Source organism: Anabrus simplex, chromosome 2 (genome assembly GCF_040414725.1).
Source record: "Anabrus simplex isolate iqAnaSimp1 chromosome 2, ASM4041472v1, whole genome shotgun sequence".
In the NCBI taxonomy this organism is placed as follows: Eukaryota; Metazoa; Arthropoda; class Insecta; order Orthoptera; family Tettigoniidae; genus Anabrus; species Anabrus simplex.
Genome location: NC_090266.1, coordinates 820,317,273 through 820,344,946, shown reverse-complemented (window position 1 = coordinate 820,344,946; position 27,674 = coordinate 820,317,273). Strand labels below are relative to the sequence as shown.

At 41.2% G+C, this 27,674-nt stretch overlaps 1 protein-coding gene across 3 annotated transcripts in view; it reads right to left on the bottom strand.

Annotated features, from left to right (window-relative positions):
- The window catches only part of LOC136864480 (beta-1,3-galactosyltransferase 5), a 350,311-nt gene that overhangs the window by 125,627 nt on the left and 197,010 nt on the right, over positions 1 to 27,674 (bottom strand). Inside the window, exon 2 of one of the 3 annotated variants that reach the window (XM_068226292.1) lies at positions 20,535 to 20,612. The exons of the other annotated variants lie outside the window; for them this stretch is intronic. The gene's annotated coding sequence lies outside the window, so the exon portion shown is untranslated. The remainder of the gene's footprint in view (positions 1 to 20,534; positions 20,613 to 27,674) is intronic. 3 annotated transcript variants of the gene reach the window in all.

Below are 27,674 nucleotides of genomic sequence, written 5' to 3'. Positions count from 1 at the left end.
ATAATCCTGCCACAGTGTTCCCAACCCTGTAACTTAAACACAGCACATCTCTCAACCACGGTACAACCCCAGGTTCCCTAGGTTATTGCTGTATCCTGGAACCGATGTGCAAAAGCTGACACGATGTTGTAAGCTTGAAACTGTTTCTGGCCGTGACCCCCGCTATCTCGGTGGGCACGCTCCGGCCCCCTACTGAGTAATCTCTTGCTAATTGCCATTTTCCTCATCTCTTGACACTTGTCAACACACGGTTATGTTTGCAATACTGAGGCATCTATAGTGAAATATCCCCGCGCATCCCAATCCTAAGTGTTTTCCTTTCATTCAAGCAGTACAAATGTGGAGAATTATGTATGGCCCTACTGAGCCTTGCTAGCAGATTCTTTGTCGCTACGTTTCGGCGTAAGTTTTTAAGTTGTTCGTACTGTACCCGATGCATTTACTGGACGTATTCCAAAATGGCGCCTACGGAAGGTAGAGACCAGCCAAGGCAAAGGAATGTGTAGCAGAGTATCGATATTTATGTACGTTAGAAGGCTATGACTGATTTAAATCTACCACTATGAAGGCAATGTACAACAGAGTAGAATCGACTGAATTGTTTAAAAAAAATAAGAAGGATCGTATGGATTATTATAAAAACTTACTTAAAATTGACTTCATAACGACAAGACGTGCTGAACATCGCTCTGAAGAATTAAGCAAGATTCATAGTTTCTAACAAGAATATTAAGTTGAGACAACGGTAATATTGAAGGAAGCAAAGTGCTAAACCCTGAATTACAGTAAGGAGGGTATAAACCCCAGAAATTTGGAAAAGTTCGTCCGGATACTTATACGCTAATCGTCTTGAAGCAAAGGATTGACCGAGACGCGAGAGCTGGAGATTGAATTACAACAGGAGAAAATAATAGCAACGATATCGTAAATAAAGAGGCGATCATTGAAAAATTATACTTCACAAAGGAAAATAAGCTAGCTTTGAATATACGATTAGACGAAGCAAATAATCGTCTACTGGCCTCAAGGAATAAGAAAATATTTCTGCAGAGGAAGGCTAGCAAATATATATACAGTTATCAACGATAAATACTAAAACTTCACAGAACCATGATGAATACATATGTTTCATAATTGATGTAAATAATCGACTGTATTCCTGAGGAAATGATGGCTTGCTAAATCGGCATAGACCAACCTGAAGAGAGATGTTGTCCTGGCAGTTAAAACCACCCGACCCGAGAGGAGGAGGTCACTCAACCTGAGCTACCAGAGATGAAGGATCCGTCCAGTTGTCGATCCATGGCCTGTGACCAGACCGTGGAGCAGTTGAAGAAGAGCAACTAAGGCCCGAGATATTGAATAGCGAGCTAAGTAATAGTAATAAGTAGTATAATTTCTTATGTAAAGTATTACCAGTATATGCAATAGAATTGAATAGCCTAAGCATGAAATAAGTGAGTGTGCAATTAATATAAGGAAGTGCAGTGTGAAATATTTAAGATGGTATTAACATATATTAAGTCAGTGTGAATTTAAGACGATATCTCGTGACATAATGGTTACGTATTTACTATATTATCTTAACCAGAGGAGTGAGAATACGATTTTAAAAGTGACATAGTGTAACAGATATTTGCAAAGAATCCCGGTTAGCTAAAAAGATCCATGAATGATATAGTACCATCCGAACCCAGATTACGTCATAGAGGGACGCATGTTTTGAATTGTTTAATTTAAGTTACCATACTCTTTGCTGAATGATTATATTGGAAGAGTAGATACCGTATTTGGGGTTATGTGTTGAATTGTACGATAAATCGTGTTGTAAGAAATGAATTCTGCGCTAAAAGAATGTCACGTCTCGTTATATTTAATGAATATTGGAGGTTAAACGCGTTAATTGTAGATGTTGAATAAGATAAATATAGGTTGAAATGAAGGTTATATATGAAATAATGGAAGTGTATGTGATGTTTTAATTGAAATATTGCGCAGATTAATAAGAAATGAGACGTATATGATATAAATAATGTGCGATATAAGGGCACAAGTAAAGCAACTACGGAAAGGAAATATGCCCCAGGGAAGAACTATAGCAAGGTATGGATAGTAAAATTATATATATTTAGATGAAGTTTGAGAGTGGTTTGACAGTAGTAACAACTGGTGATGGGTAGATTTATGTATGATTATGTCGTTTTCTGAATGAATGTTGTTTGCATGGAAGATGAAACTAGTATGTAACCAGTATGATAATATAATATTGAGATATCGTAATGCAGACACTTGCACATCTATATATGATAAATGCTTATTGGCTGTGTGCATATTGAGCTGGAATACGTTACATAAGAAATTATCTAGCTAGAGTAGGGAAATAATATGAGATTTACGTAGGATATCATCGATGTCTTTAATTTGAAATACTATAAGAGCGAATATTAAGCTAGGAGCCGTATTTTAAATGGAAATCGGACCAAGAAACTTAGTACGTCATTCGATTTCTCATTTTCTTCACTTTATTCAGCACCAACGAACTCAGATAAATGTTTAATATAATTCAGATCACTGATATTAGAAATCAGGACACTTTATTGAAATTCAGATCATTCCTACAATAATATGAATAATGTAATGGTAGCATTTTTGATGATGGTGAATAGTTAACACCGCAAGTGATAGAATTATTTATTGAAATACTGAACATTGACTGTGGTCAGAAGATTATGATATATTTGTGTACATAAATGACTAGACTTAAGTTTTGATAGGAAGATGAAACAGAATGTGAATTCATTTCAGGAATACTCAACCCAGAATGTTGTGATATGCAAACTTAGATTAGAAATAAGCCAGCGCTGACTTAAAATAATTGATTCAGGAGTTAAATGACTTGTTTTATTAGGTTAATGACTGAAAGTTCACGAACACATTTTGACATTTAACCATTTCTTTCGCGAGTCTCAGTAATTTAATAAATATGTTTCTTGATTATTTTTTATATAATTGAATGAGTTCTCATTTGTAGTGATAGACTGTATTTAGTGAATAAGGTACCTGATAAGCGGATATGTCTTAGGAAATGTTGATTGAAGTATACGTATACGGAGTTCACAATTGAGCGTTGAATTACGGAATTTTGAACTGCGTAGGGTGTCACTATTTCTCTTTGGACGCACGTTAAACGGAATTATAGAAAAATTAACCATTTTTCTGGAAACATGGATACCCTGAGACGTTTATCTGACTAGTTGGGAAAATAACTGTGGTCACCCTGACCCGAAGGGTGCAGTACCGTACGTAAAACAACGGCTGATCCTTGCTCTAGTTTCAGGAAATAATTTGGGGGGTGGCCCCCCTCGGCCCCCTTGGCTACGCTAGTGGCCCATTCAGCAGGACTGCTTGAGTCTGGAGACGATCCCGTAAGAGATGGAACGAGCCCTACAGCCTGGATCGGCGTCACCAAGCTAGGAGTTTCCGTCATGATCTGAGGTAGGATCATAGTTGGTCGACCTACGCCTCTAATTCCAGTCCAGAGTAATATTACAACTGGTATACACAGACAACATCCTCCAAACTGTAGGTACAGGATTTCCTGCCTGTGTGTGTGTGATGTTTTTAACATCACAGCATGTACATAACATTATCAAACAGTGGAATTAATTGGAAAGATGTATGTATTTAATTTGGGGTATGTCATTCTAAATTATTATGCTTACCTGTAGGGTTTTTAGTAATCCATTTCACATTATCATCTCATTTCTTTGTATCACGGCAATGACGAATTCTGAACGAGCTGAGTCTTGAGTAAGGTATTACATCATCACCCGTATTAATAGCTTGCAGTAAATTTCCAGTAGCCCGAGGTCAGGCAACCAGACACGCCATCTAATTTTAGCCCTTTACCAGGAAAAGGTCATCATCGAGATTAGAGAATTGCTTAGCCCCCTCCATATTCTGAAGAGTCAGTTATAACTTGTAAACTTCTTCTTTTCGAACTTTGCTACGTGACGTTTGAAAGCCCGCGATATTTCAACCTATGTGAATGAAGGTTACGATGCAAGATGATGGACATACAACGATGGATAGGAGAAGGGATAGAATATCAAATCTTACTGGACCATGTGATATGGTGGATGGAGGGAGATTTTGGAGCCTATATGCATCAACGATAAGAGCTCTAGGAGGTATTAATAGCTTAAGAGCTGAACTGGTGAAGGGATTAGGCTTCTTAACATCTTGACATCTTAGCCCCTGTACGACTTAGCGACTGATGGTCATGATGATAGAGCAAGAAGGTCTTTCTCATCGTTCTTATTATACGAGAGAAGACTGGGCAGATAAGAAGAGGAAGTTCTCCCTGTAGTTTAGAAGTTCGCTTCGAATTTGAGTAGAGGACTACTCAAAGTAATCTCAATGACGAGAGATAAAGTTAACCAGAGACCGGTTTTAACTTATCTAGCACAGGAGAAATTTTGTTATGTATTTAGTTACGTTATATTTCTGTAATACGGAAGAATACAAGTGTATTCCCTCAACCCAAGGTGGTTTTGATATTGAAATTAGGGCTTATTACCACAGTATGTAATGAGTATTATAAACCAAGAAACCAAACCGCATGGCACTACAGCCCTTGAAGGGCCTTCGCCTACCGAACGACCGCTGCTCAGCCCGTAGGCCTGAAGATTGCGAGGTGTCGTGTGGCCAGCACGACGAATTCTCTCGGCCGTTATTCTTGGCTTTCGAGACCGAATGAGTATTATAGCAAGTGTTAAAGCCAGGAAAGTAGTTGTCCAATTAGTGGGCAATGCACGAATCGGAAATAGGACTGGTACTTACTACGAGAGATGACAACGGCAGAACGAGAGGATCATCAAACAGCTCCTGCATCATCGAACGTGTCCAGATACCAGAATCTACAATCTTAAATTGTACTTCATTCAATTTTTCTTTTGTTTCCGTCAGTTCAGTTTTCGTAAATACGCCGTCACGTTCATCATCCTAATAAATAGTTATTTTAATTGGTACTTTCATAATTTTTTGCTTGTGGCTCTATGTCGCACCGACACAGATAGGTCTTATGGCGACGATGCGATAGGAAAGGGCTAGGAGCTGGAATGAAGCGGCCGTGGCCTCAATTAAGATACAGCCCCAGCATTTGCCTGGTGTGAAAATGGGAAACACTGGGCGAGTTGGCCGAGCGGTTAGGAGGGCGCAGCTGTGAGCTCGCATCCGGGAGATAGTGGGTTGGAACCCCACTGTCCGCAGCCCTGAAGATGGTTTTCCGTGGCCATAAAGAACCAGAGTCCTAAATTCATTACATGAGGCAGCATATAAATTACATATCAGGAGGAGCCATAGCTGCATTTTTATTTCTGATCAGAGACGGCACGTGGAGAACGTTTGGGATGATTCTCATTCTCACGCTACAGAAATTACGTCACACACGCGTGTAGAACGTGCAGAGATACGAAGTAATGTGGCGGAACTATTTTTTGTCAAAAGTCCATTTTAAGAAGAATTAGCGACGAAAACAGCCTGGTAAACGTCAGGAAATCGTAAGTGAAACAATTTGATTGCTAATGGTAAAGACTTTAGACTGCTAAATAGCTCCAGGAGGAAAATCGTCGAATTGTTTGTTTAAACTCTATTACATCGACCAAAATATAGTGCCTAGCTTATGAGTTAATTTCAAGACTCAAATTAATTAAGAAAAACCCTTATTGCTGATCATAGGCACCGCTACTGAACTAAACAATTCTGTGTTAGTTCAGAATCAGCCATAATTATATTTTCTGTGAAGTGAAAACAGTGTCTATGAACTTTTGGCGGTAAATGTAGATGGCTTGGTAGTGGGAGAAACATTTATAAAACAATGCCACGCCATTTTCAATTACCACATTTTGTCCAGTGAGTTTTAGGCGACTGTATGTCGTTCAGACTAACATTGTAAACTTGTTGGGAAGACTACGTCCCCAAAAGGGACGATAATTTGGCCAAAGGTGGCTAAATAACGTCATCTCCAAGTCAAGATAGATTAGAAGGTACATTAACTGTACAGGTATTTCGAAATGTGGAACCGTCATTTAGATTTAAGTCCAGGAAACAGACGGTCATTATATTGGCGAAGTCCTGCAGTTGAATTAGAAAATATCATTGTTTTACTTTATTGCTTGTGCGGATCGATGATTTGACGAACGTGTTCGGTTTGCAAGGAAGAAAATGTGTGAAGGGCATTTATATTTTTATGTCGTTGTTTTCAGATGAATGATATCAAGTAAAAATTAAAGGATGAGTATATTTTGTAAAGCCACTATCTTTTTTTTCTAATTGCTTTCGTCGCATCGACACAGATAGGTCTTACGGCGACGATGGGACAGGCAAAGGCTAGGAATGGGAAGGAAGCGGCCGTGGCCTTAATTAAGGTAGAGCCCAAGCATTTGCCTGGCGTGAAAATGGGAAGCCACGGAAAACCATTTTCAGGGCTGCCGACAGTGGGGTCCGAACCTACTGTCTCCCGAATACTGGATACTGGCCGCACTTAAGCGACTGAAAGCCACTATTTGTTGAGATAGCTAGATAAGCGATTGAGAGAGGCTGGTGGGCCTGTAAAAATGCAAGGCCACGTACGACTTCCAGGTATGTAAGTTACCTTTGTAAAGTGCATTTGTTTATTTAATTTGTGTATCTGTGACGCACTTTAGTCACCCTTTTTATTTCATGGAAATGTCAGAGGAATACGACGAAATGTCATTTTATTTTTCTTGGATAATCAGTAGAGCCGCGGAACTAACGTGTGAAATGTTGTATATTAGTAGATTTGATGGCTGTAAAACGAATGTAATGTGAAGAGCAGAGTATCATTTCTGTACGTTTATTTCCTACATTTGTTGTTTGCCCAGGTTAAGATATTAATTTATCACGATATTCTGTTTTGTAAAGGTGCAATTCCTGTAAGTGAAATCCGTGGTTTACCATTTAGAGCGATTGCGTAGTAATGATGAATGCCAGCTGTTGCGGAAAGCACCAAAACCAAACCAAACACCTTGGCACTACAGCCCTGGAAGGGCCTTGGCCTACCAAGACTTTAATATTACTTATCTAGACCCACAGAGCGCGCTGATGCTTTGCGGAATATTGAACACTTTCGCGCATCGCCATGTTGTGGGCGCTTTAGCTTCGAATGCATGGCTAACACGTGGTAATGTTTACAGTTCCTTGCATGATTTCGAATTAAATTATGTCTGTTACTGGATCTGTTGTGGTATTATAAGTGACGGAGTGATAATATATTGTCAAATATTTTCAAGGAATGTGGGAGCTTATACATTACGGTAGATAAATTGATTGGCAATACTAAAGGGAAGTAAATTAGGCCTTACGTTTGGAATGGAAAGATGTTCACGAGGGAGAATTCGTGTGCAGCCTTTATTTGTACAGATCGCTATCAGAAGGGATCTGGTATTTCTTTTCACAAGTGAGTAGAAATTTAACTGTTATAAAATGACTTTCGATTATCATAATCGAGAACTATGGATATGAAATTTAGAATCTTTAGGCTTCTTCTTCTTCTTCTTCTTTGCCATTTTCCAATTCATCGTAGATAACTGTTTAGAACTTTTTTTATTTGCTTTACGTCGCACCGACACAGATAGGTCTTATGGCGACGGTGGGATAGGAAAGGCCTAGGAGAGAGAAGAAAGCGGCCGTGACCTCAATTAAGGTACAGCCCCAGCATTTGCCTGGTGTGAAAATGGGGAAACCACGGAAAAACATCTACAGGGATGCCGGCAGGTGGGTTCGAACCTACTATCTCCCGGATGCAAGCTCACAGCTGCGCGCCCCTATCTGTTTATAATTAAACACCTGTTCTGAAAAAGTATACATATTTTTCACACAGACTCTGTGCCGGTATTACAAATTTGATAAACCTGAGTCTAGAATCTGCAAGATATTATCGATAAAGCTTGATAAAACCCTTTTAATACCGTTTTAGGGTAAGGTACTGCTTCAAATTATTATCAATTGTCTGGAAAAATGATTTATTCTTATCGTATGGCTTATGTTCACGACTCTTTCATACTTGCTTTACAATAAAAGAATACAATTGTTAATACGCTATTCCAGACAAATCTGACAATATAAAGTATAAATAAAACTCTTTACAGTTTTGTCAATCCTAGAAATCCCTAATCAAAATAACTGTTTATCTATGATGTTAATCTTTTTGCAAGTGCTTTACATTCAACTTCATTTATTTTCATTCTGGTGTAAATCATGGTGCTCATATTAGAGAAAAAATTAGAACGCACCTTCAATTTTTATTCAATGTTAATTCGGTTCGAGTTTGTAAAAGCAGTGATATGTAAGAAGATGATATTATGAGGAGGGTTTTTCTTAAATTATTACATTCTTACTTAAGCCTAATCCTCTCGGAGAAAATCAAACTAACTCTAGACATTCATTTCATTTTAAGATATACACAATAGAGGCAGGCTAGCACCAGTGTAACGAATGTCAGGCAGCATCACGGGCAGCAAATCACACAGAAATTATCATTTAAGTTCTAGTCATCCAATTACGTGATTTTATATCTAAACCAAACCAAACCATACCAAATGGCACAACAGGCCCGAAAGGCCATGGCCTACGAAGTGACCGCTTCTTAGCCTGAAGACCTGCAGATTACGAGCTGTCACGTTGTCAGCACGACGAATCCCCTCGGCCGTTATCACACTGGCAGATAGCTCCTCGACTGTTGTAATTACGTAGGCTGGGTGGACCTCGAACCAGCACTCAGATCCAGGTAAACATTTCTGGCCTGACCGGGGACTGAACCCGGGGCCTCCGGGTAAGAGGTACGCGCGCTACCCCTGCACCGCGGGGCTGGCATTTCATATCATTCTTCTTCTCCTTCTTCTTAGCGTGACTCTCCGCCTCGGACGTTGGCGATCAACATGGCTATTCTGGCTTTATCCATTGCCATTCGGAACAGTTCTGCAGATAATTTGTTGAACCAGGTTTTAAGGCTGTCGCGCCAGGAAATTGTTCTTCGCCCAGGAGATATTTTCCTTCTAATTTTCCCTGTAAGATAAGTATCCAGAAAACGATTAAAAATGAATCTGATTTTTAGAAAGATTTCTGCAGTCATGTGATTTTTAAACGACCTGTTCACAGAATTGAGTAAAATTTGCTCTAATAATTTATCGGAGAGGAATGATAAGTCATGGAAATATTTTATTTCAAAGGTTTTCTCTTTGTTGATACTGAAAATTCTTGCTATCAGTACAGGAGTTCGTAAATATTTAATTAATTATTGTGTTCACCAGTCCGCTGATAGGTACTTTTATCTCACGATCTGTAATCATACTTAAGTTGTAGACTGCTGTCATTTGAACATGTCTTCGTATTTTCAATAATGCTAAAATATAGGGCCTAGGTTTCAGTTATATGTATCTGTTCCGAATGTTCAAACATATCAGTTACAAACATGACTCTTATATTAAAGTGAGCAACTTGATCATTTTTGAGGTATCGCTTGGCCTGTATACTGCCTTTTTCTGTTTTCGGGGACTGAAATTCAAATATTTGTTTATTTATATTTATTTTTGTTAGTAGTGTACTTTTCAGTCTTCTTATTCAGTCTGCTAACGTTCTTTGTTTATGGCTTTCCAAAAGATTTGTGTCGATTGTTCAGTACAATGCAAAACGTGTTCAGTTTTTATACATAAGTACCTTTTGATCTTACCATAGACTTGCTATTATGTATATTTATTGCGTGTGTACACGGTAGTCGGTGTAGGCTCTCATTAATTTTTTTGGGCGGGCTTTTTCGTATGTGCGGAGTGTAAGTTAATGCATGAATTCCATACAACGATCTCCTCGTCAGCTGAGGAGCGCCCACAACATCGCGGTACGCGCATGGACGTATCTTACCCCGTCAAACGCTTCTGCGTAGCCAGCGGCGTGGGGCATTGGAAAGCACACCGTCATGTGTTCGGAGCTCTAAATTTGTCAAGGGAAGGTACGAGGCGAAACTGGTGTGTGATTTGTGGAATGGAAGTGTTATTCAAAAGGTCTATTAAAATCTTCGTAGAATTGATGAGAGGAAAATAACGGTAAAATTTTGTAAGTCAATTTGTGAGTTTCGGTTTTGAAGTATTTTTGTTGACTAATTCAGATATGCGAGGAGAGATGGTTAATTCGTCACAGATTGTTTTATGTAACAACATAGTGGATCACGTAAGAGAGATATCCATGTCATTGTCGTGTAGAGAATTTGAGGTAGCAAGTGGTTCAAGTCTTGCAGAGTTGGGAGGAATGTGGCTCAGGTTGTTGAAATCCTGTAGTGTTGAAGAGATTTTGTGTCGGGATGTTTCATTGTAGGGAACAGGAGGATTTATAAATGTGTTATTTAATTATATGGGAATGGGGTCATTCCACAGTTAGGATCCCGCGTGAAACCGTAGGACCGTGATGGATAGGAACATTTCAAGTGACGTTTAAAATGAATTCTTTACGCATATTCTGTGTTGGTTAAGAATTGCATTTCACGCGAGTTGTCAGTGAGGCGAGATTTCATTTGATGCATTTAAAGATAACGTGTGTGGTTTTCCTTGAGATAACGAAAAGGGTCCACTTTCCAGGTAGTAAGCCACCTATGTTTTCGGCGATCGAGCCAGTTAATGTATCAGAAAGAAATTGTAACAGAGATTTTGTCATTTATAATAAATGTTTGGAACTAGACTTCATTACTAAAGAAGAGGACCGTATGGTAAGAGAACTCGAGATTCATTAACGGGGCGACGGAAGTGATACGATGTTGTGTTATGTTGTGAAAAAACATTTTCAGGACTGTCAAAATTTGAGAATCCGAACTGATGTTGCTTCGTGTTGTTCAGGGTTGTCCAAGGTCTTGCGGTTATTTATATTTGAATGTCACGATAGCTTGTCAATCCATAGAGTTCGTGATGGATGATGTATTGTTATTGTTGTTGGTTTCCAAGGCATAAGCGTAGGTTCCTCTAGTATGAGGTCATGCTTGTGGAGCACATGAGGGTGCAGTAGTCCATCCACCCTAGAGTTTGGGAGAGGTCATTACGACAATTGAGTCTCATCGGCTTGAAATCATAATAGAAGGAGGTACCGGAATTAGTCCGAGGGTAACCGTAGACGTTATAAGAGATTGACATGGGTTGTTTTATTTTGCGTTGAGTGTAAATTCATGCAGATTATACGATTTAAGGTAAGAATTATACAAGGTAGGGTCCTAATAATTATTAGTGTTATAATGTAAACTTGTTGAGTGACATCATGGAATAAATAAGTGATACCGGTAGTTATGACAACGTGTTTCGATTACAGCTGAGAAACATGAGAACTATGAGCGTAAACAAATGAAGGGTTAAATATTTCTTCACAGGAACGTTTCTGGTAAACATGTCCAATTGATAACGTAAATTTAATTGAAACAGTTAGGGAGTTTAAAGAAACCACTTCATCCAGGGTAGATAAATTTGTTGTTAATTAGGATTATGAGATTACTTCATTTATAATTTATTAACTTCAGTGGAACCGTAAATTGAGAATTAGCTTAAAACCAAGTGATTAACTTGAAAATGTATTCTGGAAGTCTTATTTTTATTTGCTGGGATATTTAAAGTTACTAACGTAACGATTAAGGGGACATGCCCGATAACAAGGGACTTTACCCGCACAGGTGTGGTGAGAGTTTGTTGTTGTTTTATTTTAATTTGTTGAGCACAATATGTGCTGGGGATTTACTTACTTGGAAACTTTGGTCATCAACTATTTTAACTTAATTGTGTTCAGCCTTCAGCTTAGAAGTTTGTATGGCCATGGGGTCATCAACCTCAGTGAATTAGATTACTGCCATCTGCCATTATAGCACCATTTTTCTTGCGGTCATCATCCACAATGTTTTAACGTAAATCACACAGTTAGATGTCGGTCCATGACATAGCCATACCGATTGGACTGCCTTGATTATACCAATAGTCCAGAGCTCGTGTTACGGGGGCTAGATCATCACAAATCATTATGGTGGTACGTGCAGTCTCACAAGGAAGCCAATCTTAGGGATCTCCAGACTTCCTTTATTTCATTCTTAAATTATGATAATGGTTTCTAGTGAGGGTGCCCCTCAGGCAATTGAGTTAAGGTCTCCAAAGCCAGCGTCTCTCATCATCGTTTTTTCACGGACAGGATTGAGTTCGGTGATTAGATGTTGTGAAATGTCACATGTTTTCAGTTTCCAATGGTAAATAAACGGAGATTCCTTTTAAAAGCGAGTTAATTCATTGTGGATATTAGTTTAAATTTGTGAAACCCGCCTCTTCCGTAAGCAAGTGACGAAGAACCTATAGACGACCCAAGAGAAAGATCTCATGCCGATTTGCTGATAGGTAAGGAAGGTAGGTATCCTTCGAAGAGCGTAAAGCGTTCAGTAATATGGCGCCCAACGTGGGACTTAAGTCACTCAACGAAGAGATTTAGACACGTTGTGCACCAGTAAAATGTTGCCAAAGGTGGTGGATAAAGTTCCTTCGAAGGAAGAATATAAGTCGTGTTGGTTGGCATCAGTAAAATGATGACCAATTGTGAGGAATTTTACTGTTGCGACAACAGTAAAATGGCGACCAACATTGGGTCCTATGTCGCGATAACGATGACGGAGCAAAGATCACGAAAAAATAAAACGATAGCGGGAAATAATGTTGAGGCCCTGCCACATTATAAACAGTAACATTATGCGCCAAGGTTTAGGCTTAAGTCATTGAGAAAGAAGGATATAACAGCGTTGGTTGTCATCAGTAGAACGACGACCACCAGTGGGGACTTTAGTCACATCCCAGAAGGAGCGTTAGCCACGTTTCATTACCAACATGTGATTGAATTTAAGTCACAGTGAATGAAAGACTAAGACAGTAGAGGTCATCGTTGAGGTGTAAGCCACTATGAACCAATACAGAACCATTGAGAGTGAACTTGAGAGAAGGAGATAAACGCCCGACGAGAGAGGCTGGGAAGATAAAATTTATTGACCAAATGAGGGTTATAAATTTTACGATAAGATAACGTTTAGAAATTGGAGACGATATTGAGGGAGTCGTAAGTGATCACTTTGATCAAGTGAACGTTGATGTCACATTCTTATTCAGTGAGTCTTAAGTTGTCCGCCTCTGTGGTGTAGTAGTCAGTGTGATTAGATGTCATCCCCGGAAGCCAGGGTTCGATTCCTGGCTCTGCCACGAAATGTGAAAAGTGGTACGAAGGCTGGAACGGGGTCCACTCAGCCTCGGGAGGTCAACTGAGTAGAGGTGGGTTCGATTCCCACCTCAGCCATCCTGGGAGTAGTTTACTGTGGTTCCCACTACCCCTCCAGGCAATTGCTGGGATGGTACCTAACTTAAGGCCACGGCCGCTTCCTTACCACTTCCTTGTCTATCCATTCCAATCTTCCCATCCCGCAAAAGGCCCCTCTTCAGCATAGCAGATGAGGCCGCCTGGACGAAGTACTGCTCATCCTCCCCAGTTGTATCCCTCGACCCAGAGTCTGAAGCTCCAGGACATTGACCTTGAGGCGGTAGAGGTGGGATCCCTCGCTGAGTCCGAGGGAAAACCGATTCTCGAGGGTAAACTGATTAGGAAGAAGAAGAAGAAGATAATTAAGATGTTGTCATGTTGAATTTTATATTTTGCAAAGTAGGAGAGGATTATATTGTTTATTGCTCATAGTTTTGGAGTACGTCGGTTGAAATTGCAGGTTCGCCAGCATCCTCACATGTTTATATTCGTTGAAGTAATGCAGGGTGAAGAAGGAGAAGGGACACAGGGTCAGTTTCTCCAGATGCAAAAGGACATGGGCCATAGCATGAAGACAGTGGAGGCTAACTTGAATGACATGAGTAGTAAATTAGAAACTGTGGATAATAAATTAGAAACTATGAACGTTAAATTAGATACTGCGGATGTAGAGTTGAAAGGCATGAAATAGGTCGTTCAGGATACTCAGGAGACTTGCAGGGAGGCTAGTGATGATATTTAGAAAGATATAGGTAACCTGAGTTTACAGTTAGAAGAGAACGCTAAAGGTCAGGCTGACTTTAAAATCAAGATTTACCAGCAGTTTGCAGAAACTCGCGAATTACATCGCATACTTATTGAGATTCAGGATGCATTTAAAGGGGATCACGATAGTTTCTTAACAGAAAGCAAAGAGTTACATAAGCAATTGATGACAAATCAAACTGAACTCAGGGCAGATTTGAAAACAGAGGTAGAGAAAATTAACACTTCACGTGAGGAGGATAAATATAAAATTGTTACTGTGATGCAGGAGCAAAGCGAGGCGTTGTCGAAAGAGATAGCTACGGTTAACACTAGAGTAGACAAGATAGCTGAAGAGGTTAAAACAACCGTAGACCAGCACATCGAATTTATCGAAAAGAAAATACTCCGAAGTACTGAGGAAGAGGTAGGAAGGGTACGTTCGTCTCAGAGGTGACGTTTAAGAATGTCAGAGATATCCAAGCGGACGTAGAGGAAATAGGACAAGACTTAGGTGATACAGGATTAGATTTGTCTAAAAACTCAAAGATACCCAAGATAGAGTTATAGCTCTGAGTGACGAACTAGCAGCTGTTCATGAAGCGACAGACAAGAAATTACATTCACTTAAACGGGAGGTTAGCGCTCAGAAACTGGAACTGAGTGGTTAATTGAACGACATCGTGGGAGTCCAGGCTAAAATAGATGATGTGGTTAACGGATTACACAGTACCCTATACATTTCGTTCAGTAATCCCAGTCATATCAGTAGCCCTATGCACCGTACAGGAAATGGACGTTTTGAAAATTCTACTCACTCTCAGGGACAGAATGTCACAAATGTAATCAACATGATTGAGCTCAAGAAAGGTGAACACAAGAAGTTCGACGGTCTTGGTCCCCAAACTCCAAAGGGATTTTTAAAAGAGTTGAGGGAATACATCAGGGATAACCGAATACCTGTGGACAGGTAATTGAGGACTGTTGAGCGATATCTAGACGGAGTGGCGCTTTTGTGGTATAAAGTTTTCCATTATAATTTTGATACGTTCGACGAATTCCAGGCAGCTTTCTTAAATAAATTTTGGAATTCAGCACTACAACAAAATTTGAGGTTAAAGTAGCAATCTCGCAGATATAACACTGCAGGTCCAACCAATTACTCTGAATATTTCTTAGGACAATTAGTCAAATTCCGTGAATTGGAATCGGCTCCAAGTCAACAGGAACTCTTTCAGGCGGTACGGAGACAGTTTCCACCTGACGTTCAGAGGGTATTAATCGCTGCTAAAGCTAAAACACCTATGCTGGCAGAGCTGATACTTGTTAAGTTAGATAATACTCATCATAATCAATCAGTACCACGGATAGCAAGGCAATATGAACACCAAGTAAATGTGGTTGACCATAGCCAAGGTGATATGCCATATAGGGAGTTTTCCCAGACAACTAGATTTTCAAAGAATGGGTGACGATTCGAAGCGAAACCAAACCAAGATGGAAGGAATTGGAAACAGCCTATGGATCACTATGAAGAGTGGGACAGACGTCGAGAGCAGTGGAGACGGAATCAGGGCCGGAACCAAGGAAACTCAGATCGCAACCGTAGATACGATCGTGGGAATGAGCAGAATAGAGGATGTAATAGTTAGGATAATTCCAGACGTCCTGATCGATGGCATGGATATGAGGGGAGAAGAAGGGAAGGAGAACTTAGGTCAGGTACGGAAAGAGACAAATTGAAGGAGAGTATCCAACAGAGAGACGTGAATACTGTCTATGTAGGAACCTCAGATCTATCCAATACAGGAGCAATAGGGAAGACGTACCATCAGGATAAAAATCTTAATCCCAGGGCACCTCATTTTGTCGGAAACTGAAATTCGTCAAATGGTAGAAAGAAAAAGCCGAATTTCCAGTAGTAGTTACGAGACAGACTCACAGGAGATAGACATGATGACGCAGAACGACCAAGAAGTAGAGCGGATAAACCAATATCTTCAAACCAGGTGGTAGCAGCTGCAGAAGAGGGAAGAACTATGAAGTGGGAGTTATAGTTCAAAATCTTTTTTCATCCGACGTCAAAATTGGAAATTTCACCATCTGGATTATGTTAACGTAGAATTTCTTATCTCTCCGCGGAAGGAATTCGTTGCATTTGGGATATATGAACACATGACGTTTGAGTCATAAGAAGCCAGAGTCCTCAATTCATTACATGAGGGACCATATAAATTACAGATCAGGAGGAGCCCTAGTTGCATTTTTATTTCTGACCAGAGACGGCTCGTGGAGAACATTTGGGATGATTCTCATTCGAACGCTACAGAAATTACGTCACCCACACGTGTAGAATGTGCAGGGATACGAAGTAATTTGGCGGAACTATTTTTAATAAACGTCCATTTTAAGAAGAACTGGCGACAAAACCGCCGTGGTAAACGCCAGGAAACTGAAACAATTTGGTTGTTAAAGGTAAAGACTTAAGACCGCTAAATAGCTCCAGAACGAAAATTGCCGAAAAGGCGCGCCTGTTTGTTTAGACTCTGTTAGATCGATCAAAATGTAGTGCCTAGGTTATGGGTTAATTTAAGGACTTAAAATTTGTTCAGAGAAACCCTTATTGCTTATCATCAGGAGCGCTATTAAAGTAAACAATTAGGTGTTAGTACAGAATCAGCCATAATATCCTTTTCTGTGAGGTGAAAATTGTCGGGCTTAAGTCACTCAACGAAGAGATTTAGACACGTTGTGCACCAGTAAAATGTTTCCAAACGTAGTGGCTAAAGTTACATCGAGGGAAGAACATAAGTCACGTTGGTTGACATCAGTAAAATAATGACCAATTGTGAAGCATTTTACTGTTGCGATGGCATGAATTCCATAGAGGCTGACAGAAAGGACATGATTGATAATATGAAGGCCGTGGAGGCTAACATGAAGGACATGAATAGTAAATTAGAAACTGTGGATAATAAATTAGAAACGTGGGCGTTAAATTAGATGGTGCAGATGTGGTGTCGAAAGGCATGAAATAGGTCGTGAAGGATACTCAGGATAGTTGCAGGGAGGCGAGTGATGATATTAAGAAATATATAGGTAACCAGAATTTACAATAAGAATAGAACGCTAAAGCTCAGGCCGACTTTAAAATAGAGATTAACCAGCAGTTTGCAGAAACTAGCGAATTACATCGTGTGCTTAATGAAAATCAGGATGCAATTAAGGGGAAATCGATAGGCACTTAACAGAAAGCAAACAGTTACATAAGCAATTGATGACAAATCAAGCTGAACTCAGGGCAGATTTGAAAACAGAGGTAGAGAAAATTAACATTTCACGTGAGAAGGATAAAGCCAAAATTTTCACAGTGATGCTAGAGAAAAACGAGGCGTTGTCGAAAGAGCTGCGGTTAATACTAGAGTAGACTAGATAGCTGAAGAGGTTAAAGCAATCGTAGACAAACACATCGAATTTGTCGAAAAATAGTCCGAAGTACTGAGGAAGAGGTAGGAAAGATACGTACGTCTCAGGCGGAGGCATTTAAGAATATCAAGGATATCCAAGCGAACGTAGAGGAAATAGGAAAAGACTGAGGTGATACAGAATTAGATTTGTCTAAACAACTCAAGGACACCCAAGATAGGGTTATAGTTCTGAGTGACGAACTAGCAGCTGTTCATGAAGCGACAGACAAGAAATTAGATTCACTTAAGCGGGAGGTTAGCGCTCAGAAACTGGAACTGAGTGGTTTATTGAACAACATCGTGAGAGTCCAGGCTAAAATAGATGATGTGGTTGACATATCAAATAGTAACCCAGATATTTCGTTCAGTAATCCCAGTCATATCAGTAGCCCTATGCACCGTACAGGAAATGGAAGTATTGATCATTCTACTCATTCTCAGGGAGATGTAATCAACATGATTAGGCTCAAGGAAGATCAACCCCAAGAAGTTCGACGGTCTTGGTCTCCAAACTACAAAGGGAGTTTAAAAAGAGTTGAGTGAATACATCAGGGATAACCGAATACCTGTGGACAGGCAATTGAGGACTGTTGAGCGATATCTAGATGGAGTGGCGCTTTTGTGATATAAAGGTTCCTGTTACAATTTTGATGCGTTAGACGAAATCCAGGCAGCTTTCTTAAATAAATTTTGGAATTCAGCACTACAGCAAAATTTGAGGTTAATGTAGCACTCTCGCGGATATAACACTGTAGGTCCAACCAATTACTCTGAATATTTCTTAGGACATTTAGTCAAATTCCGCGAATTGGAATCGGCTCCATGTCAACGGGAACTCGTTCAGGCGATACAAAAACAGTTTCCACCTGACGTTCAGAGGGTATTAATCGCTTCTAAAGCTGAAACACCTATGCAGGCAGAGCTGATACTTCGTTAGTTAGATAATACTCATCATCATCCATCAGTACTACGGATAGCAAGGCAATATGAACACCAAGTAAATGTGGTTGACCATAGCCAAGGTGATATGCCAGATAGAGAGGTTTTCCAGACACCTAGATTTTCAAAGAATGGGTGACGATTCGAAGCAAGACCAAACCAAGGCAGAAGGAATTGGGAATAGCCTAGGTATCACTATGACGAGTGGGACAGACGTCGGGAGCAGTGGAGACGGAATCAGGGCCGGAACCAAGGAAACTCAGGTCGTGACCGTAGATACCATCGTGGGAATGAGCAGAATAGGAGATGGAATAGTTATGATAATTCCAGACGTCCTGATCATTGGCATGGATATGAGGAGAGAGGAAGGGAAGGAGATCAGTAACTTAGAGAACTTTGGTCAGGTACGGAACGAGACAAGTGGAAGGAGAGTATCGTGCAGAGAGAAGTAAACACTGACTGTGTAGGAGCCCCAGATCTATCCAATACAGGAGCAATGGGGAAGACGTACCATCAGCACAGAAATCTTAACCCTAGCGCACCTCAATTTGACGGAAACTCAAATTCGTCAAATGACCGAAAATAAAAAACAGGTGCTGTGTCTCTCTCCTCTCGACCCACCACGCACGTCTTGCTGATGGATGTCCGATAGCTGCGGGGACCGGGGAGATAGGTGTGCTATGCGTCGCTTCGTCAAATCGCCTCTGCTAATGAACAACCATGCGTTACTCATCGTATATACTTCCACACCTCATACTTCGTACTTAATAATATAGATAACAGAGTGCTAGTATTTCTCTCCCTTTTACCTCTACATCCTTGTAGGAAGACACTGCAGGGATGCAGTAATATGAGTAATATATTTTTATATTTTGTAGGTAAATTATAGGTAGATTTGCTAAAATGAACTGCAGTCTTTCAGGTTTAGTGCTCTCTTTTGTTGGTTGGAATCAAACCCGTGATCTTGGGTCGGACATCACCACTGATCTCCTGAGAAAGCTAATAAACCAGTGAACGATAGGCACGACCGCTGGCAATTCTGCAAAATTCAAACATGTTATTCAATAATAATATAATAATGGTGCATGGCATCTGTATAGGCCTGGTGGTGACCTAATGAGGATGAAATGAATGAAACACCCAGTCCCCAAGCCAGGGGAATTAAGATTAGGAGGGAGCTGATTCCGAGAATTGAATCGGAGTCATCGGAGCAAAGGCAAGCATTCTATTAATTTAGCCACAAAGCCGAACTTTCAGTCTGCTAAACCTTAGGCTACCGTCTCTACTGATCAGGTGTTGAGTATTGACACTAACAGAAGCCAGGGCAGTAGCTTGTGAAACAGTCTTGACAACACAGCAGGATTCTCTGATGGTTACTGGCTGCAGCTCAAAAAACTTAAGGCTTGACCTTTACTAAATCAACCATCAAAAAGGGGTAACCTAAGTCTAGTGGTAGCCCACGACTTAATCCCAGCATAAGCCATTGCTACAGTGGTCAATTAGTTCCTTGAGACGCAGTGCATATTGCTAATGGTTTAGCCTTCATATTATTTGGACATTAACTCTGTTGAACATGCATGGCATAAACTGAAGAGAGAAGTTCCCCACCGTCGTTATAATCCTGCTAACAATCAGCAACTGACTGAAGCTGCTATCCAAGGGTGGGATAAACTGCCCCAAAGGAAGGTGGATTCCGTGGTGCTAAGTATGACTCATCGTGTGCAAGCATGCCTCGGGGCTCGAGATTACACTGTATTGATCTGCCACACAATTAACCATAATCTCGTGTTCAAAGTTCCACATTATCAATTTCGTGGGTCTTTTTTTTTTCGCGTCTCCATCACTTTTGTAAAGCTGTTTGCATGTTGCTTTTCTTTGTATATACCCTTCGTTGTGTATAATATACGTACATACACACAGCAAAATGAAAAGTGCACTAAGCCAGATTATGAAAAACGTATATTGTGCACTGTAGTTGGTGGCTACAGTGCGATAAGATAGCAGATTAGACTATTCGATCGATGCGTTGAAGAGAAACTTCCTATTCTACCTTACCTAAACCGACGAAGCTTCGAGTCTAGTAGATAATATTCCCCCTACTTCGCTTTACGGCTGTGAAACCTGGGCCCTGATCTGTAAACAACGAAGTAAGCTTCAGGCATCGAGAATGAAATTTTTCCACAAAACAGAAAACAGGTCTAGAAGAGACAGCATAAGAAAGTGGACTGGAAGGTCCGGTCTTGATGCCCTACCTTTGCTGGAGAGATTCAGTCTACGATGGCTTGGACATGTCCAAAGAATAAAAGGTACCAGAGTAGTGAAGCTAGCTTTCCCACGCTGGAGATCAAAAGAACTTGGGAGGAAGACGTGAAGGCAACACCGGATGTGAGACGAGGAGAATGAGAGAGATGTTTCGGAACAGAACCAGTTGATAGTCTCCGGAAAATCTAGACACCCCAGAACGTATTTAGAGGGGAGTCAAGAAGGCTCAACCCAATACCCCTCTGTCTCCGAAAATTCCTCTGCCGTTTTTAGGAGTTCGATTTATTTACAAATACTTCACTTTTCAAGCTGAAGGCATTAACTAATCAGCATCCACTAGAATTTGCGCTGACCATATAAACATATAAACGATATTTAGTAAACAGCATTTACCTGATTTGGAAAGCAATCTCAAAATTTCGTTCCTAGTTTTACCGGCACCCTACACGGAGATGGACTCGACCTGTGGTGTAGATAGGAGTGCAGATCAATAACAAGAACTACAGCGAGATAATAATAATAATAATAATAATAAATAATAATAATAATAATAATAATAATAATAATAATAATAATAATAATAATAATAATAAAATGAAATGGCGTATGGCTTTTAGTGCCGGGAGTGTCCGAGGACAGGTTCGGCTCGCCAGATGCAGGTCTTTTGATTTGACTCCCGTAGGCGACCTGCGCGTCGTGATGAGGATGAAATGATGATGAAGACGACAAATACACCCAGCCCCCATGCCAGCAAAATTAACCAATTAAGGTTAAAATTCCTGACCCTGCCGGGAATCGAACCCGGGACCCCTGTGACCAAAGGCCAGCACGCTAACCATTTAGCCATGGAGCCGGGAATAATAATAATAATAATAATAATAATAATAATAATATACCGGGCGAGTTGGCCGTGCGGTTAGGGGCACGCATCTTTGAGCTTGCATCCGCGAGATAGTGGGTTCGAACGCCACTGTCGGCAACCTTGAAGATGATTTTCCGTGGTTTCCTATTTTCACACCAGGAAAATGCTGAGGCTGTACCTTAATTAAGGCCACGGCCAGTTCCTTCCCACTCCTAAGCCTTTTCTGTCCCATCGTCACCATAAAACTATCTCTCTAGGTGCGACGTAAAGCAAATTGTATAATAATAATAATAATAATAATAATAATAATAATAATAATAATAATAATAATAATAATAATAATAATAATATGCTAGTCCAGGGATGATTTGTGTGTCCTGTCACGTGCCCGTAAATTTAGGATAGCTCTACGAATGCTTTAAAGGTACATATTCTGAATCCGCGAAAGTAAGACGAAATATCAACTCATCGAAAAATGATCCTAGACTCTCCGACCCTCCCAAAAATAATTCCTAAATAAGAGTACGTACCTGTCGTCACTACAAGGTACAAGACGACGAACTACGTAAGTGAGTAAATAAGTAAAGAAATAGGTAAGTAAATAAATAAATAAACAAGTAAGTAAGTAAGCAAGTAAGAAATAATTAAGGTGGCCTAATATCGCAATGATAAGGTATACGAAATACTGACGTGTTCAATTAAAGACTTTACGCCATGTGTGTTCAACACAGTTCGTCTCCGCAGAATATGAGAGCTAAACCATTCGCTATAGGCCCTATGCTCTGCGTCTAACGCAATCGATTGGCCACTCTACCTCTAGCGCTATCCTCTACGCGTGAAAAATCCACAACCTTAAATGAGCTTTTAGTTGTCTTCTTGGTTTCGGGGTGCAAATTAAGACCCTGGTTCCGAAGGCCCTGGGTTGATTTCCAGGCCTGAGGAAAATAAGCTGTGAGTACTGGAACGGGGTGCACCCTGGATGTGAATTGAAATCCCAGTCGTCGGCCATCATCGAAATGGTTTTCTTTGGCCTCCTTTCCGATTCAGACAAAAGTCGGGATGGTACCTAACTTATGTTCGTGGCCGCCGCCGTCCAATACCCAACCAGTTCCTTCCTAATACCCATCCTATCCTATCCTAGCGGGCTCGGCCGCCTGGGCTAAGCGCCAATATACTCTGCAGTCGTAGCCAAGGTTTAGTCTTAGTGTTTGAGTCAAGCTTCAGGACAAACTATATCTGACGGTGATACTGATACATCATTCTCGCGCCGAGTCCGAGGTGATATGCTAAACCCGGAGGGTAAACGATGATGACACAAACAGTAGCATTTTACTCACCTATTCAACTTCAATATATTTTTTCTTTAAAATAATAAAATAAACTTTCAACAATGATAAACATACGCATTCAGCCAAGATAGGTGCACATACAACATCCTAGTAGGGGCCGTTTAAATGGAGCAGGCAGCACTCAAAGACAATATTTCATTTATTATTTGCACTAGGACACTGGAAAGAACAGCGCCATTGTGATATTAAGCTTATGTACTTGTATTTCCTTAATGCTGTCAACAGAAATTTTTCCATTTAAGGATAATGAACGTCATCCTACAAAAACACTTTGTGATCATTGTTGGGAGTTATGTGTAGATTACATTTGTAAATAACAATGATAACAATCATAATATTCCGCCTCTGTGGTTAGCGTGATTAACTGCCACCCCCGGAGGCCCGGGTTCGATTCCCGGCTCTGGCACGAAATTTGAAAAGTGGTACGAGGGCTGGAACGGGGTGCACTCAGCCACTCAGCCTCAGGAAATTAACTGAGTAGAGGTGGGTTCGATTCTCTTCTCAGCCATCCTCGAAGTGGTTTTCCGTGGTTTCCCACATCTCCTCCACGCAAAGGCCGGAATAGTACCTAACTTAAGGCCACAACCGCTTCCTTCCCACTTCCTTGGCTATCCCTTCCGATATTCTCATCCTCCCACAAAGCCCCTGTTCAGCATAGCAGGTGAGGCCGCCTCGGCGAGGTACTGGTCCTCCTCCCCGTTTGTATCTCCGATCATAAGTCTCACGCTCCAGGACACTGCCCTTGAGACGGTAGAGGCGGGATCCGTCGCTGAGTCCGAGGGGAAAACCAACCCTGGAGGGTAAACGGATTAAGAAAGGAAGGAAGAATATATTATTATTAATATTATTATTATTACTATTATTATTATTATTATTATTATTATTATTATTATTATTATTATTATTATTATTATTTTGGGTCCCACTAACTACTTTTACAGTTTACGGATACAACAAGGTGCTGTTATTTTGTCCCACAGAAGTTCCTTTATTTATGTTGGTAAATTACCGAGCTCGATAGCTGCAGTCGCTTAAGTGCGGCCAGTATCTGGTATTCGGGAGATAGTGGGTTCGAACCCCACTGTCGGCAGCCCTGAAGATGGTTTTCCGTGGTTTCCCATTTTCACACCAGGCAAATGTTGGGGCTGTACCTTAATTAAGGCCACGGCCGCTTCCTTCCCATTCCTAGGCCTTTCCTATCCCATCGTCGCCGTAAGACCTATCTGCGTCGGTGCGACGTAAAGCAAACAGCAAAAGAAATTAGCAAATATGTCAGTCTTATGTCGACAGATTTACCGGCACGTAAAAGAACTCCTGCGGTACAACATTCTGGCACATAATCGTCTCAGTCAACCGTAAATGTAGGTAGTAGCACGAACACCTATAACACTATTTACTTAATTAAGGTACAGCCCCGGCATTTGCCTGGTGTGAAAATGGGAAACCACGGAAAATCATCTTCAGGGCTGCCGACAGTGGGGCTCGAACCCCTATCTCCCGATTACTGGATACTGGCCGCACTTAAGCGACTGCAGTTGTCGAGCTCGGTACACTACTTACTATTAAATTGAATCCTATAGAGGACAGTTTCCCGGGTTCACGACATTTTGGCCTTTGGTTACAGGGGTCCCGGGTTCGATTCCCGGCAGAGTCGGGAATTTTAACCATAATTGGTTACTTTCTCTGGCACGGGGACTGTGTGTATATGTCGTCTTCATCATCATTTCATCCCCATCACGACACGCAGGTCGCCTACGGGAGTCACATCGAAAGACCTGCATCTGATAACGATTAATATAAGGACTTTCAGTCCTATATCATAACCACCACCGAGCGAGTTGGCTACGCAGTTCAAGGCGTGTAGCTGTTACTTTGCATTCGGGAGATATTGGGTCTGACAGCCCTGATATATGGTTTACCGTGGTTTCCCCATTTTCATATCAGGTAAATGCGAAGGCTGCTGTACCTTAATTAAGGCCTCGGCCGCTTCCTTTCCATTTCTAGGCCTGTTCTATTCCATCGTAGCCATGAGCCATGTTTGAATCGTTGCGACATAAGGCAGAGATTCAACATCATTAACACAAGGAGGACTGTCCTGTTTTTAAATAAATCCCCTACAACTTTTTGTTCTGTTTATTATTATTATTATTATTATTATTATTATTATTATTATTATTATTATTATTGGTTTTGTCAGGACTATTGGATGAATGATCAGATTACTGCCCTCCAGTTCGGAGGACCCCGGGTTCGATTCCACATCTGGTCGGGCATTTTAACTGCATAGTCTATAGTTAATTCGTCCGACTCATTTGCTGGATGGTCAGCGATGAGGCCTTCGGTTCATAGGGTCCTGGGTTCGGTTTTCAGCCGGGTGGTAGATTTTAATATCATGTGATTAATACTTCTGGCTCGGGAACTGGGTGTTTGTGTTTGTCCCAATACTCTCCTCTTCATATTCAGACAACACATCTCACTACCAATCACCACAGAAATAATATATATAATTTCGTGTGGCTATTTCTAGCCGAGTGCAGCCCTTATAAGGCAGACCCTCCGATGAGTGTGGGCGGCATCTGCCATGTGTAGGTAACTGCGTGTTATTGTGGTGGAGGATAGTGTTATGTGTGGTGTGTGAGTTGCAGGGATGTTGGGGACAGCACAAACACCTAGCCCCCGGGCCATTGGAATTAACCAATGAAGGTTAAAATCCCCGACCCGGCCGGGAATCGAACCCGGGACCCTCTGATCCGAAGGCCAGTACGCTGACCAGTCAGCCAACGAGTCGGACACCACAGAAATACGCAATAGTGATTACATCCCTCCAAATAGGGTTGGCGTCAGGAATGGCATCCGGCCGTAAAGCAGGCCTAAATCAACATGTGCGACACAGTTCGCACCCGTGGACCCACAGGTGTGGGAAAAGCTGTAGAAGAGTCTATATTTAATTCCTCCGATTCGGGGACTGCGTCTCTGTGTTTTGTCTCAATAACCGTCTTCATCTATACAAAATACCGCACACCACAAACCCCTCAGAAACACCCAATAGCGAATAAATCCCTCCGCGTAGGTAGGGTCGTCATCAGGAAGGGCATCCGGCCGTAAAACTGGGTAGACTATAAACAATATGCTGAACCCATGAAACTGAGAAAAGGCCAGGGATTATTATTATTATTATTATTATTATTATTATTATTATTATTATTATTATTATTATTATTATTATCATCATCATCATTCAAATACCCGCGGCGCAACAGCCCATTAGAGCATGGCTTATTAAGGAGACTGCTGCTCAGTCAGATGACCGGCAGATACTGAAGTGCCACGTTATCAGTTTAACGACATCGTTTGCAACACTGGGCTTTCTTGACCGAGCCAGCTCCTTACTTGGTTTCCAGAAGATGACGGAGCGCCAGAATTAAAATGAATGGACTGTCCGGGAAGCGAATAATAATGTTATTGTTTTTTACATCACACTAACTACTTTTTGGACGGTTTTTGGAGACGCCGAGGTGTCGGAATTTTGTCCCGCAGGAGTTCTTTTACGTGCCAGTAAATCTACTGACACGAGGCCTATGTATTTGAGCACCTTCAAATACCACCGGACTGAGCCAACATCGAATCTGCCAAGCTGGGGTCAGAAGGCCAGCGCCTCAACCGTCTGAGCCATTCAGCCCGACTGGGGGATAGAAGTAACAGGATTACCGTGCGGTAGGGGTGCGCAGTTGTGAGCTTGTATCTGGGAGATAGTGGGTTCGAATCCCACTGTCGGCAGCCCTGAAGATGGTTTTCAGTGGTTTCCCATGTTCACACCAGGCAAATGCTGGGGCTGTACCTCAATGAAGGTCACGACCACTTCCTTCCCACTCCTAGGCCTTTCCTAGCCTATCGTCGCCATAAGACCTATCTGTGTCCGTGCGTCGTAAAGCCACTAGCAAAAAAAAAGACAAGAAAGAAGTAACAGGCATGAAAGTAGCCTTTGTCTCCAGGGACTGGCCTGGTACTCATTTTGGTGTAGGCTGAGTGAACCTCTCCTGAAGTGGAAACATTTAAAAAGAAACAATTTTCTGACTTCCTGACGGGTAATCGAAACCATATAATCTGCTTGAATCAGTTGACAATTGGCAACATACTGCTGAGGTTGCGAACTTGGGCGCTTGGCTGTCGTGTTCCAACTTTCGAAATTAGACCTCAAGGTGTAAGGAAGACATTCGTTAAATACAACCATGACCTAATAGCCACGAACACAATACCTGTCTTCATAGAGTTGGCCTTGAGAGCTTACCTCATTACAAAGACATTGAGTGGTGGAATGAGTAAACAAGCTTGCAAAGCAAAGCCATTTCCGCACAGGCCACCTCGGCTAGGCAGCCGAGCTTACACCTATACATGTCTGTCTGTTAGGTCGTTAGCCCAGAGGCTGGTTGGATCCTCAAATAGCACCACCAAAGTCTATACAGTTATAGGGAAACCACAAAAACCAATGGCAGTACCAAAATGAGGCGTACTAGGCAAGACGAGGAGTGAGGTAGTTTGCCACTATACCTATATATTTTAAAACGGAATTAAACAGCCATAAAGTAGAAACTAAAACCGACTCGTTGGCTAAATGGTCAGCGTTGAGGCCTTCGGTTCAGGGTGTCCCCTGTTCGATTCCCGGCCGGGTCGAGGATTTTAATTGCGTCTGATTAATTATTCTGGCTCGGGGACTGGGTGTTT